A 14,780-nucleotide genomic window follows, 5' to 3' on the forward strand; every position below is an offset into this window, starting at 1 on the left:
TATTCCTATTGGCCATCATATGTCTTCTTTGGAGAAATGTCTATTTAGATCTTCTGTCCATTTTTTTTACTGTTTTTTAAAATTAAAGTGTAGTTAATTTATAATGTGCCAATTTCTTCTGCACAGGAAAGTGCCCTAGTCATTCATATATAAATATAAACATTTTTTTTTCTCAAATCATCCCCCATCATGTTCTATCCCAAGAGACTGGACACAGTTCCCTATGCTATACAGTAGGACCTCATTGCCCATCCACTCTAAATATAATAGTTTGCATCTATTAACCCCAAATTCCCCTTCCAATCCCATTCCCCACCCCCATGGCAATGACAAGTCTGTTTTCCATGTCTGCGAGTCTGTTTCTATTCTGTAGATAGGTTCATTTGTGCCATATTTTAGATTCCACATATAAGTGATCCCATGTGGTATTTGTCTTTCCTTTTCTGACTTACTTCACTTAATATGATAATCTCTTATTGCATCCATGTTGCTGCGATTGGCATTATTTTTTCCTTTTTTATGGCTGAGTAGCATTCCATTGTGTGTATATATATATATATATATATCTCACATCTTCTTAATCCATTCCTCTATGGATGGACATTTAGGTTGTTTCCTTGTTTTGGCTTTTGTAAATAGTACTGCAGTGAACATAGGAATGTGTGTTTCTTTTTGAATGAATGTTTTGTCCAGATATATATGCCCAGGAGTGGGACTGCCAGATCATATGGTAGTTCTATATTTAGTTTTCTGAGGAACCTCTATACTGTATTCCATAGTACCAATTTACAGTATAGGGGAGTTCCTTCAACCAGCAGTGTAGGACAATTCTCTTTTCTCCACACTTTCTCCAGCATTTGTTGTATGTAAACTTATTAATTATGGCCATTCTGACCAGTATGAGATGGTACTTCATTGTACTTTTGATTTGCATTTCTCTAATAATTAGTAATGTTGAGCATCTTTTCATGTCTCTACTGGCCATCTGCATGTCTTCTTTGGAGAAATGCCTATTTAGGTCTTCGCCAAATTTTTTGATTGGGTTTTTTTTTTATTTTTTGTTGTTGTTGAGTTGTTTGTATATTTTGGAGATTAAGCCCTTGGTGTGGACAACATCTGAACATTAAAAATGCACCTTCCTGCTCTGCAACTGTCTGAGATTTACCTCCATGCTCAACCAGGTTCTCACAGTAAATACGGGAGAAAAATCCCCTGGTCTTCCAGCAAGGGAAGAAATAAGGAACCATTTTGAAATGTGCCAGAGCATTCTGATTTTCTTAACAAGGTCTGCCCTTATTAACTGAGGAGGAACTAGTTAACCTTAGCCTAACTTGCTGGGATATTATCAGAGCCTCAGTGACCTAGGGGAAGTGAAATTCCTAAGTTCATTCCTAGCCTTCCAAGTGGAAGAAGGGAAGCATCCACCCAGGACCCTCTATTCCCCTCTCAGACCTAAGAGGGAGGTCAAATAAATGTGAGAAACACCTGTGAAGTTGATCGTCTGGAGGAACAGGCTCACCGAAAGACCAAGACCTACTTCTAGGACTGTAGGAACCTTCCTCTGCCCTTACACCTCATCACCACTTACTGAAGACCTAGTGACAGCAGGTCCTTTGACCTGGTACATCATGTGCAGCTATCAAAAAATTAAAGGTAGGAGTTCCTGCTATGGCACAACAGAATCAGCAGCATCTCTGTAGCACCAAGGATGCAGGTTTGATCCTTGGCCTGGCACAGCAGGTTAAAAGTATCTGGTGTTGCCACAGCTGTAGCGTAGGTTACAGCTGAGGCTTGGATCTGATCCCTAGCCTGGGAATTCCATATGCTGTGGGGTGGCCAAAAAAGAAGCAAAAAATTGAAGGTATACTGAAAGGCAAAACCACACTATGAATAGGCAGCAAGTATGAGATCGATTTATTTTTCACTGCTGTGGTGAGGGCTCCATCCCTGGCCCAGGAACTTGCACATGCCACAGGAGGGGGAGAAAAAAAAAAAAAAGGCACTGCTTTGTAATATGGGCTGTCTCCTTTCCCCTTTTCTTTCCTGTCCCTGCTAAATATGGAGGCTCTGTCCTAGAAGTGAGACTTGAGACCAGAACTGAGGTTACTGCAATACTCTTAGATTTAAGGAGGTCTCCCTGCACTCACCTGCAACCGTGGGTCTGCCGAGTATCTCCTGCATTGGACTGATGTTCTCTGAGAGATATACCTGCAATGCATATAAAGACAAAGGATTTTAGCAATATCCAAATCATATAAAATCAATAAGGAAAACTACCCATAATGTGCAAAGGTTAAAAACAGGCAATCCATAAAAGAGAAAATCTGAATGTTAAATAAGCCTGAAAAGGTGCTTCATATCACTGGCAACTGAAAGTGCTAATTAAAACATGAAAATAGAGTTTCATCTGATTCGGTATTGAAGGCATTACAATAAGCTAATATAATCATTACAAAAAAAGAATCAACTCTTGACTTCTGTTAAAGAACAACCATCACTTCATGTGTATTCTGAAAGGAGAAAGCCAGGAAAAAACTTCTGATAAGAAGAGAAAATTACATCTCTGGTGTTCTCTCTCTGGTCTCTGGATTTTTGCTTACAGTTCCCACATCCTAGAATATTCTCTTTCCATGTCTTTACCTAGCTAGTTTCTACTCATCTCTCTTACCTTAATTATCAGTTTCAAGAAAACCTCTGACTCACCATAGACTAAGATAGATGCCCCTGCTATGTCCGTCCTTGGCATTTTATACTTTCTTCACCATAGCATTTTTCAAACATTGCTGTTGATGGTCAGTTTTATATGTCACTTTGGCTTGGCTGTAGTGCTGAGTTATTCAATCAAACCGTAACCTACTATGGTTAGATTTGGTTAGCATCTACAATTAGTTGACTTCATGTAAAAGAGATTATCTTCCATAATCAAGGTAGGCCTGTTTCAAGTAGTTGCAAGGACTTTAAGAACAGAACCCAAGTTACCCTAAGGACTAAGAAATTGTACCTGTGAATTGCAGTATGACCTCCTGCTTGAGAATGTCCAGCCTTTTTTTTTTTTTTTTTTTCCATCTTTTTGCTATTTCTAGGGCCGCTCCCTGATCCTTAACCCACTGAGCAAGGCCAGGGATCGAACTGCAACCTCATGGTTCCTAGTTGGATTCGTTATCCACTGAGCCACGATGGAAACTCCCTGTCCAGCCTTTCTTAACTGCCTGCCTGCCCTAGGAATTTTGGACCTGACTAGCCAACCCTCACAAATTGTATAAGCCAATTCCCTGCAGTGTATCTCTCAACCCACCCTCTCTCTTTCCATTAATATATATTATATATATTATACATGTATATACACATGCTATATAGTATATATACACACATATATATGCATACATATATATAAAATATAAAATTCTAGTTCTGTTCTCTAGTGGAAAATTACCTGGTAGAATTACTATATCATTAAAATAGGAATGGTGCCTGTTTTAATTACTTTTGTATTTCCAGTGCCTGGAATATGCTCAAATTTTTATTGAATGTTTGAATGAATTCTCTACTAAGATTAAAGAGTATATGAGGCCCAATATAAAAATCCTCAAGACAGCTATAGGGAGTTCTCCCTAGTACACTATGGAATTGAAGAAGGGAGGGGCTAAAAGATTTCTAGATGCTTCTGGGAAGTTCTGACAAATGCCAAATAGTGACAGTTCAGTCTTTAGAGAAAATATCCTTTTGATAAGTCACTGGAGTATTTAACCAGTTTTCAAAGTTGTAGCAAATGCTGAGAGGAAGAAAGCTGATTCTAAGAGGCAGTCATTTCTGTATTAAAAAGGAAGATTCAGGAGTTCCCGTCGTGGCGCAGTGGTTAACGAATCCGACTAGGAACCATGAGGTTGCAAGTTCAGTCCCTGCCCTTGCTCAGTGGGTTAATGATCCGGCGTTGCCGTGAGCTGTGGTGTAGGTTGCAGACACGGCTCGGATCCCGCGTTGCTGTGGCTCTGGCAGCTACAGCTCCGATTCAACCCCTAGCCTGGGAACCTCCATATGCCGCGGGAGCGGCCCAAAGAAATAGCAAAAAAAAAAGACAAAAAAAAACAAAAAAACAAAAACAAAAACAAAAAAAAAAAAAAGGAAGATTCAGCCAAACAATACTGGTGTAGTTTAGGGGCAATAAAATTTGATATTAGGAAGAAATGTAAATATTAATATACTTATAGACCATAATTTTATACTCCAGGAGTCTTATTCTACTTCTAATTCCAATGAAACAAGAAAATAGAGTTTCATCTGATTCATCTCAAGCAATATTACAAAACCTTATATGATAACAGCAAAAGAATGAGTCAGAATGTTGGTTTCTATTAAAGAACAGATATACCTTGTAGATATATTTTTTAAGCCAGAAAAAAAAATCTGATGAAAAGAGAGAATGACATCAAAACCTTTAAAAAGTACTAAAGATTGAAGTTTTAAAAAAGAAAAACTCCTGAACTGTGCTATAAAACTGTTTTCCGGAGTTCCTGTCATGGCTCAGGGGTTAACGAATCTGACTAGCATCCATGAACCATGGATGATGCAGGTTCGATCCCTGGCCTTGCTCAGTGGCTTAAGGATCTGGCGTTGCCATGAGCTATGGTGTAGGCTGCAGACTCGGCTCGGATTCCGCATGGCTATGGCGTAGGCCAGCAGCTACAGCTCCCATTCGACCTATTGCCTGGGAACCTCCATGTGCTGCGGGTTCGTCCCTAAAAAAAATCCCTGCCCCCCAAAAAAAGATGAAGCTTGTTACATCAGCATCAACTGAATATTGATAAAGACTCTATTCCCAGGGCCACTCTATGTCAACCAAATCTGAATCTGCAGGAGTCAAGTCTGAGCACTGTATAGTTACTCAGCTCTTGAGGCGATTCTGATACACAGCCAGTTTGGGGAACTAACTCTAAGCTGTCAAAGTCTTCATAATGTATCCTTCTTTTCCTTCAACTCACTAGTCAAGATTGGCTTCTTATGAGAAGATTTTATGATTTCTTTTACCTACTGGCATAATATCTGTGCTTCCTTTTATCTTCTACTACCTTATCTTAATATGGTATTTAATCAGAATTTGTTATCTTATAGAACCAGGAAGTAGAGTTGGGTGTAGCAGGGAGAAGAAGCATCACAATATTTTAGTTCTTTCCGTACTGATTTTTTTTTTTTTCCCTATGGCCATGTCCACAGCATGTGGAAGTTCCCAGGCCAGGGAATGAACTGAGCTACAGCAGTGACCCCAGCCACAGAGTGACAGTGGTGGATCTTTAACTGCTAGGCTACCAGGGAACTCATCCATATTGGATCTTTAGATTCTGTTTAGTTACATTAGTTCTAGTGTTCTCTCAGAACAATAAACATTTTCATATTAATATATTTTCCCACATTCCTGACATGGAAGATTCCAAGACACAGTGTCCAGGGAAAGTATCACAGCTCACTTAGACTAAGTATTTTCCTACTTACAAGTATTACATGTAATTTTTTTTTTTTTTTTTTTTTTGGTCTTTTAGGGCCGCACCCACAGTATAAGGAGGTTCCCAGGCTACAGGTCGAATTGGAGCTGTAGTTGCTAGCCTACACCACAGCCACAGCAATGCGGAATCTGAGCTGTGTCTGTGACCCACACCACAGCTCATGGTAACGCTGGATCCTCAACCCACTGAGCAACCCTCGAACCTGCATCCTCATGGATGCTAGTCAGATTCGTTTCTGCTGAGCCACAACAGGAACTCCCAAGGTGTAATTCTTGATCCAAAGCTTTAAAGAATTTAATAAACATAAAGAACCTAGGCTTAGAGCAGAGATCCAGGTACAAATCCAAGCTGTACCACTAATGTGATTTTAGCAAAGTTGTATAACCTTTCCAATTCTAGATTTCCTCATCAGTAAAGTGAATATGCAATGTCTTATGTAGAATAATAGCAAGAAGAATAACTGATAATAACTGGATACTATGCTAAATAGAAGATAAAAGGAAAAACTAAATTAATAGTTTCTCATCCATTTTTTTCTTTCTTTCTTTTTTTTTAACAGCTGTACCTACAGCATATGGAAGTTCTCAGGCTAGGGGTAGAATCAGAGCTGCATCTGCTGACCTACACCACAGCCACAGCAATGCCAGATCCAGGCCACGTCTGCAACAACTCCAGATTCTTAAGGCACTGAGCAAGGCCAGGGATCAAACCCTCATTGAACCCAAACTCTGTCATGTTCTTAACCTGCTGAGCCACAATGGGAACTCTTGTTTTTCATCCATTAAAAAAATGTGGGTGATCATGCAACTGCAACAGCTTTTCATCATAATTGGGACTACCATGAGTATTACATGTCCAAATTTATTGTTCTAGTAAAAAAAAATTCACAATCAGATCAAAAGAAAGACAATAAAATTTGGATCTTGTCCATTCAAAAATCAACAATACCATTATATTGTGAACTATCTACCTGAAGTTAAAGAAGGTATTTTTTTTATTATAGCAGATTATATTTCCCAGCAGTGATTGCAATAATATTTCACATCCTACATGCCTTTTTTAAAGAATCTTACCATATTCCCATCAAAAGATGGAGTTTATGTCCCTCCTCTTAAACTAGAGGGACCTTTGTGACTTCCTCAATGAATATACAGTACAGCAGATGGGACACTAATGCAACTTCTGAGGCTAGGCTGTAAAAGGCAATACCGCTCCTGTCTAGCTCTAATTCTCAGTATTCTGTCCTTGGAATCCAAGCATTGTGCCTCAAGGAAGCCCAGGTCACATGGAGAGACCTATGCAGAGTAAACAGCTAATACTAACCAGCTGAGTGAGCCCTCATGGAAATGGCTCTTCTAGTCCTTGGTCAAGCCACACCCACGTGATGCTGCATGGAGCAGACTCAAGCCTTCCCTGTTCAGCCCTGAACAAGTTACAGATTTTTGAGCTAATTAAATGAGTGTTTTTGTTTTAAGCCACTAAGTTTTGGGGTAGTTTTTTATGTAGCAATAGATTACAAGAACATTGCCTAATTCAATAGAACATATTGTGTCAATACCACACCAACCCTTTCTTAAATTAACCTATGTGTTGTCAGAATTGAGTATTTGGACATCTAATTCAACTGAAGAATATTATTCAAAACAGTGTTAGGATTCCTGCTTGGACACATGTGCTTAAGTTTGGAAAAAAAATATGTTGAAAGATGTTCATTACCGTGCTATTTCTAATAGCAAGAAAAAAGAAAGGAAATGATGTAAATACTCATTTGTAGGTAAAATAAAGGTGCATCTATGTATGTAATGCTATACAGGCACTAAAATGAAGATAGAGATCTAAATGTCCTAACCTAATTTTAAGTGAAAAATGAAAAAACACAAAACTGTGTATAGGATGATCTTACATGTGAAAATATATAATAAATACTTGTATATGTAGTTGTATAGGGAGAAGCATTTCTGGAAGGAAAAATTAACAAGAAATTGTTAACAATGACAACTTATGGGGTATAGGATTGTGAAACTAAATTGGGAAACCAGAATTTCTATTTCCTTTTCTATATTCTCTGTACTTCTAAATCTCTTAGTTTGAGTTTGAGTTTTATAATAAAAATACTTTCAGGGCATAAAAACAATTCAGTTTTGCCAACAGTATCAGAATTACTTTTCAAGTTTTCTTTAAAATGATTTCTCCCCTGAGGGGCATGAGTAGGTGTTTGAAATACATGTGTCCTCCCTCAGTGATCTCACCGGTGCATGAAAGCTGTCACTCATGGAGCCACTGACTCAGACTCCAGTGCATTTAAGGACAGGCAGACCTGGCTTTCGTCTACGATAGTAAAACTCCTTTAAAAGTAGTAAGCAACTGATCAAGTCCTGCTTTACCCTGTGAACCTGAAGAACCATAAATACAAGAAGAAAACAGCTGGAGTTCCCACTATGGCACAACAGGATCTGCAGGCATCTTAGGAGCTCTGGGACACAGGTTTGATCCCCTGCCCAGCACAGTGAGTTAAGGATCTGGCGTTACCACAGGTGCGGCTTAGGTCTCAACTATGGCTTGGATTAGATCACAAACCTGGGATTGCCATGTGCTATGGGGTGGCCAAAAAAGAAAAAGAATAAAACAGCCTCTGCCTTTAAATTTGCCACAGTAATGCTAAGTGTTCCCATAGCCAACATGAGTTCTTACCTCATTTTTCAACTTGCCTCAGAAATAAATTATATTAGCATCAAACCTGGAAGAACAACACATGTTAATAGAGGCAGCAGTGTTAGTTATGACCCCACAGTCATTTACTTTACTGACACTAAAAGATTCCCATACCAGTTCACTGGTATATTGCTAGGGCTAAGGGTAAAATTACTCTGATTATCTAAACACGTCAGCTAGGGGTCAGGTTAGGTGACCAGAATGCCGGTGGGTGGTGAGAAAGTCAGCAACAGCAGATGAAATCAGCCTCTTATTTTCTGTGACTCAGATGGAAATACCATAGGTAATTTGGAATTTAATATTATCAAACCAAGCATCTCAGCATAGATTAGATGTTTTCATGTTATTATAGTGTGATTCATGGTTGGAAAGTTTTGATTTGGAAATGTGACTAAACAATCACTTGGAAAATTTTTTCATGAAAAAAATTTTTAAAAGCTTACTAACAATAATCCCAAACAATACTAACAAAATATAAAGCAAGCAAGCCAGTCTTCACTGAAACTGAATGAAATCCCAAGATAGTGAACTTACAGTTCAAGCCAAGCTTCTTGCCTTCGTCCTCTGAACTCCCAGAGCATGCAATCATTTGGTCAAGAAGTCTGTGTTGAAGTCCTCTGTGCCACATTTTTTGCCTGACAAGAGAGGCAAAGGATGTCATTCTTTCCCCCTGAGTTTTGGTTCATGTCATCACTATAGTTCATATCCCATCATATTATGGCTTACTGTAAATATTTACTAAAGAAGGGTCCATGTCTAACTAACATTTGTTCACTGTGTCTAGCACAATAACCAATTTTAAGTTCAGCAAAAAGTTTAAAAATTAATTTTCTATCCAAAATATGGCCAAGTGGTCAGGGGAATAAGGAAAAAAGTGATATTAGATGAAAAAGAATCAGAATTACTGGACTAATAAACAAGGCACCAACATTTCCTGATTGCCCAACATGTGCCAAACATCATCCCGGAGGACTTATATGTATTCCTTCGTTTAATCTTCACTCAATCTTGTGAGGCAGGAAGGAAATTAAGACTTTCAGAAGTTAGTGACATAATCCCTTCCAACCTATCCTTCCCACTGCAGACCAGTAACATAGTCTAGGTACTCATTGGCTTAAAAAGTTTCCATGGCTCTCCATTATCCTTGGAGTAATGTCCAAGACCCTTAACCAGCATTTCGTGCCTCTCTTTTGCCTTCTCTGTCCTCTCTTGGTGTAATGCAATTCCTTCTGTACCTCTCCCTGCCCTCCCCACCCCTCTACATCCATGACGTGGAAGTTACCAGGCCAGGGATCAAATCTGAGCTGCAGCTGCAACCTATGCCACAGCTGTGGCAAGCCTGATCCTTAACCCACTGTGCCACAATGGGAACTCCATTCTTCAGTTCTTTGAACACACACCATGCCCTTTTTCTTATCCTGGACTTCCCACAGGCTGTTCTTTCTACACGGATTGCTTTTCCTTCCTCTCTTCTCAAAAAATGTTGAATGAATGAATGAAGGAATTTTAAATAAAGTAGGATCCTACACAGGGATTAAGAGTAGTAAAGGAATTAGAGAATTAATCAAAAACTATAGTATATGAGTTACTCAAGGTTTAAGCTGATCGCAAGATGCAGTATATCTAGCACACAGATCTTGGTCTTCACTAGTTCCTGCTCTCCCTTCAAGCCTTAGCATTAGTGCCAATTCCTCTAGGATACTTCTGTGACCACCATGATGGCTAAATCCCTTACTGTATGCCTACAGCTCCATCCACTTCCCTTCTACAGTGCTCAGCACATCAGACTAAGGCTACTTGAAGGCAGGGATGTGACTTCCTGTTTTCTTTTCCATTCCTAACAGATAACATTATAACACCACTGCTGGTTACTCACTATGTATTTCTATGCAACATTCCCGCCCCCGCCCCCCCCCCCCCGAGAGTGAAGCAGGAATCCTTGGAGAAATAGGTGATTCTAGGGATGGGACAGAGAAAATACAAGATGAGTCTGGAATATCTTGTAGTGCAAGAAAGTAAGATGCTCAAGTGTGCAAAATGTGGGGTGGACTTAGTAAGTCTCATCTGTCAGACAGACTATGGGAAGGGAAAAATAGTAACTTTGTAACAGATCAAAATTGGAAGACACAACTTTAAACAAGTGATCCAGTAGTAAATAGGACTCCCTGATCAAGAACTCCCTAATATGATGCAATGAAAAAGAAACCTCTCAGTGTGGAGAAAAAAGAACCCTCCTACAATGCTTGTGGAAATGTAATTTGGTGCAGCCACTGTGGAGAACAGTAAGGAGATTCCTTTAAAAACTCAAAAAAGAGTTACCATATGATCTAACAATCCCACTCCTGGGCATATATCTGGAGAAAACTATAATTTGAAAAATATACATGCACCCTGATATTCATTGCAGCACTATTACTACAGCCAAAATATGGGAGCAACCTGAATGGCCCTCAACAAATGAATGGATAAAGAAGATGTAGTATATATATACAGTGACATATTACTCAGCCATAAAAAAGGATGAAATAATGCCATTTGAAGCACCATGGATGGACCTAAAGATTATCATATTAAGTGAAGTCGGTTAGAAAGAGAAAGACAAATATCATATGGTATCACTTATATGTGGACTCTAAAACAAATAGTACAAATGAATTTACTTACAACACAGAAATAGACTCACACACATAGAAAACCAATTTATGGTTATCAAAGGGGAAAGCAGGGAGAAGGATAAATTAGGAGTTTGGGATTAACATATACACACTACTATATATAAAATAGATAATCAGTTTCTGTGTGGCATAGCAGATTAAGGATTTGGTGTTGCCACAGCTGTGGCACAGGTTTCAACTGCAACATGGGCTCTATCCCTGGCCTAGGAACTTCCATATGCCATGAGTGTGGACACAAATAAAGAGATGATTCTTGGAGTTTCCTTATGGTGCAGCAGGTTAAGGATCTATTGTTGTCACTGCAGGGGCTTGGGTCACTGCTGTGGCATGGGTTCAATCCCTGGCTGAAGATTTTCCATATGCTGCAGGTGTGGACAAAAAAATAAAGTTAAATTAAATTAAATAGATAACCGACAAGCATTTAGTACATAGTACAGAGAACTATACTCAATACCCTGTAATAATCTATAAGGGGAAAGAATCTGAAAAGATATAAGATTATACACACACACACATATATATAAAACTGAATCACTTTGCTGTACCATTGAAGCTAACACAACATTGTAAATCAATTTATATTTCAATTTTTAAAAAAGAAAAGAAAAAAGCACCTTTCCTCTGGGATATTTCTCTCCAATATCTATAATCTTTATGTAATCATGAGAAAATCTCAGATAACCTATACTGGGAAGCAGTATAAGAAATACCTCACTAGTGTATTTTAAAGCATCAAATTCATGAAAAACCTAAGAAAGACTGAGAAGCTGAGAATTCTAAGGTGACATGATAACTAAAAGCAACATGGGACCAATGTCAGCAACCTGACAGCATAAGAGATTCCTTCTCTTTACCACCCTTTTTAATCAACGGATTAGTCATCCATATCCAAACCAAATTGCCTTGGTCAATCTTTTATGTCCTAGAACCTTACTCTAAGGGATTCAGAAGGCGTTTCGTGCATCATTGTACCTAGTAAGAGACAAACCTCCAAAAAGGTTGCCAAACGGAGCCAGTGGAACTGCCTACATCCTGCTAGTTGCTATCAGACAAAGACTGAGTGAGTGCTGACCAAGCAAGCAGCTATACATGAGAGAGAACTTATAAAACTCTAACCATCCTGAAGGGAGATTCAGGCAAACCCCTGGAGGAAAAAGAAAAAGAAAAACATGAATTTTGTTGCCATAAAGGCAATAAGAGAAACTTTCCTGTTACTGGCTTCCTTTTCATTTATTATATTGAGTTTTGGAATTCTAAATCTTTGAAAGAATTTATTTATTTTTTTTTTACTTATTTTTTTAAGAATTTAAAAAGGAAAAAAAATAAATAGAAAACTTCTGTATAAGGACCAACTAATTACAGTAAAAATGAAAACAGTGGAAAAGTTTTGTCCCAAATGTTAGAAAAATGAATTACATATAGAATATAAAAACTTTGGAGTTCCTGTTGTGGATCAGCAGGTTAAGAATCCAACTAGTATCCATAAGGATGCAAGTTCAATCCCTGGCCTCACTCAGTGAGTTAAAGGATCCAGCACTGCTGCAAGATTCAGTGTAGGTCACAGATATAGCTCGGATCTGGCATTGCTATGGTTGTGGTGTAGGCCGGCTTGGGAACTTCCATATGACACTGATTTGGGCCTTAATAATAAAATAAAAAAGACCAAAAAATTAAGTTAAATAGGAGCAAGATCAAGATGGCAGAGGAGTAAGAGGTGGCACTCACCTTCTCCCACAAACACATCAAAAAAAAAAAAATCCACATTTAGAATGATTTGCACAGAACACTTACTGAATGCTGGCAGGAGACCTTAAACCTCCAAACAGAGCAAGAAACACTCCATATAACTGGGTAGAACAAAAGGAAAAGAGAGAGAGAGAGAAAGGATTCAGAATGGGACCAGCATTCCTGAGAAGGAACTGAGGAAGAGGAAATGGAACCCACACTCTGGGAAGCCACCTAAATGACAGGGAGTTCAGCTGAGACAGAGGGACCTTAAAGCTGCACAGAAAAGCACAGCAGCTGGGCTAAGGAGGGCACAGCAGAGAGAGAGCTTCAAAGACCATCAGTGCCACCAGCTCTGGACACCATAGCCTGAGACACTGGAGCAGGGACTGGGTGTTGCAACTCAGACTTTGGAGAATTAAAAAAAAAAAATAAGCAAAATGAAGAAGCTCAGGAACCATTCCCAGTTAAAAGAACAGGAGAATTCACCTGAAGAAGAAAACAATGAAATAAATCTTTGCAGTCTAACAGACACAGAGATAAAAAATGAAATAGTGAAAATACTGAAGGAATTAAGAGAAAATATGAAGGAATTAAGAATGGATAAGAAAAGTAATGCAGATTACTTTAGAAAAGAACTATAAAATATGAGGAGCCAAGAAAAATTAGAAAAGTCATTTGTAGAGATGCAAACTGAGTTATTAAAAGCACTGAAGAGCAGAATGAACAATGCACAAGAATGAATTAGTGACTTGGAAGATAGAATGATGGAAATAACACAATCAGAACAACAGACAGAAAACTAAATGAAAAAACATGAGAACATTGTAAGAGATCTATGGGATAATACAAAGTAGGCCAATCTACACTTAATAGGGATTCCAGAAGGAGAAGAAAAAGAAAAGGTAAGCAAAACTATATTTGAAGAAATTATGGCTGAAAAATTTCCAAATCTAAAGGAAACAGATATCAAGATACAGGAAGCACAGAGGGCACCAAGCAAGTGGAAACCAAACAGGTGCACACCAAGACTTATTATAATAAAAATGGAAAAAGTTAAAGATGAGAGGATTCTAAAGGCAGCAGAGAAAAACAAAGAGTTAATTATAAGGGAGCCCCCATAAGGCTATCAGCTGATTTCTCTACAGAAACACCACAGGCCAGAAAGAGTGGCAAGATACATTCGAAGTTCTAAAAGGGGAAAATCTGCATCCTAGAATACTCTACCCAGCAAGGATATAATTTAAAATAGGAAAAATAAAGAATTTCTCCAACAAACAAAAACTGAAATAATATACCAATACTAAACCCACTCTAAAAGAAATACTGAAAGGGCTCCTCAAATGAAAAAGAAGAAAGAAGAAATAGGATGGAGGAAATCACAATTGGAAAGTAATCACTTAAATAAGCTGGTATACGGATCTAAAAGGGGGGGGGGAACCTATTGTAAAAGTGATGATAAGCACAGGAACAGCATGAAGATGTTACAAAAGGACATCAAAATCATAAAATGTCAGGAAGGAAAGTCAGAAAATCTAGATTCTTTTTTTCTAGAATATGTTTGAGCCTATATGAGTATCAAGCAGACATGGGACATACTTGAAAAACAGAGCAACCACAAATTAAACCAAACAACACATTCACAAAAACTGAAAACAAAGGACACAAGCATAAAATAAAAGGAAATCATCCAACCAAAAAAAGGAACAAAGGAGAAACATCAAATCAACTGGAAAACAAGACTTAAAATGGCAATAAGTACATATTTATCAATAATTACCTTAAATGTCAATGGATGGAATCCTCCAATTAAAAGAGAGTGGCAGACTGGAAAAAAAAAAAAAAAAAAAAAAAAAAACAAGAGCCTGCGATATGTTGCCTACAAGAGACTCACCTTAGGGCAAAAGATACATATAAACTGAAAGTGAAGAGATGGGAAAAGATATTTCATGCCAGTGGACAAAACAGGAACACAGGAGTTGCAATACTCATATCAGACAAAACAGACTTTAAAACAAAGGCCATAAAGAAAGATAAAGAAAGACACTATTTAATGATAAAAGGATCCATTTAAGAAGAGGATATTATACTTGTTAATATATATGCCCTTAATATAGAAGCACCCAAATACATACAACAAATACTAACAGACATAAAAGGAGAAATTGCT

At 38.2% G+C, this 14,780-nt stretch overlaps 1 protein-coding gene across 7 annotated transcripts in view; it reads right to left on the minus strand.

The window, feature by feature from the left end:
• The window catches only part of CALCB (calcitonin-related polypeptide beta), a 51,568-nt gene that overhangs the window by 12,974 nt on the left and 23,814 nt on the right, over positions 1 to 14,780 (minus strand). For 5 of the 7 annotated variants that reach the window (XM_021080183.1, XM_021080207.1, XM_021080212.1 and 2 more), the window contains exons 2-4: positions 8,745 to 8,845; positions 8,190 to 8,235; positions 2,148 to 2,208 (exon numbers count right to left, since the gene is read on the minus strand). The gene's annotated coding sequence lies outside the window, so the exon portion shown is untranslated. The remainder of the gene's footprint in view (positions 1 to 2,147; positions 2,209 to 8,189; positions 8,236 to 8,744; positions 8,846 to 14,780) is intronic. The other 2 variants (XM_021080195.1, XM_021080204.1) reach the window with 1 other exon arrangement.

Source organism: Sus scrofa, chromosome 2, assembly GCF_000003025.6.
Source record: "Sus scrofa isolate TJ Tabasco breed Duroc chromosome 2, Sscrofa11.1, whole genome shotgun sequence".
NCBI lineage: Eukaryota > Metazoa > Chordata > Mammalia > Artiodactyla > Suidae > Sus > Sus scrofa.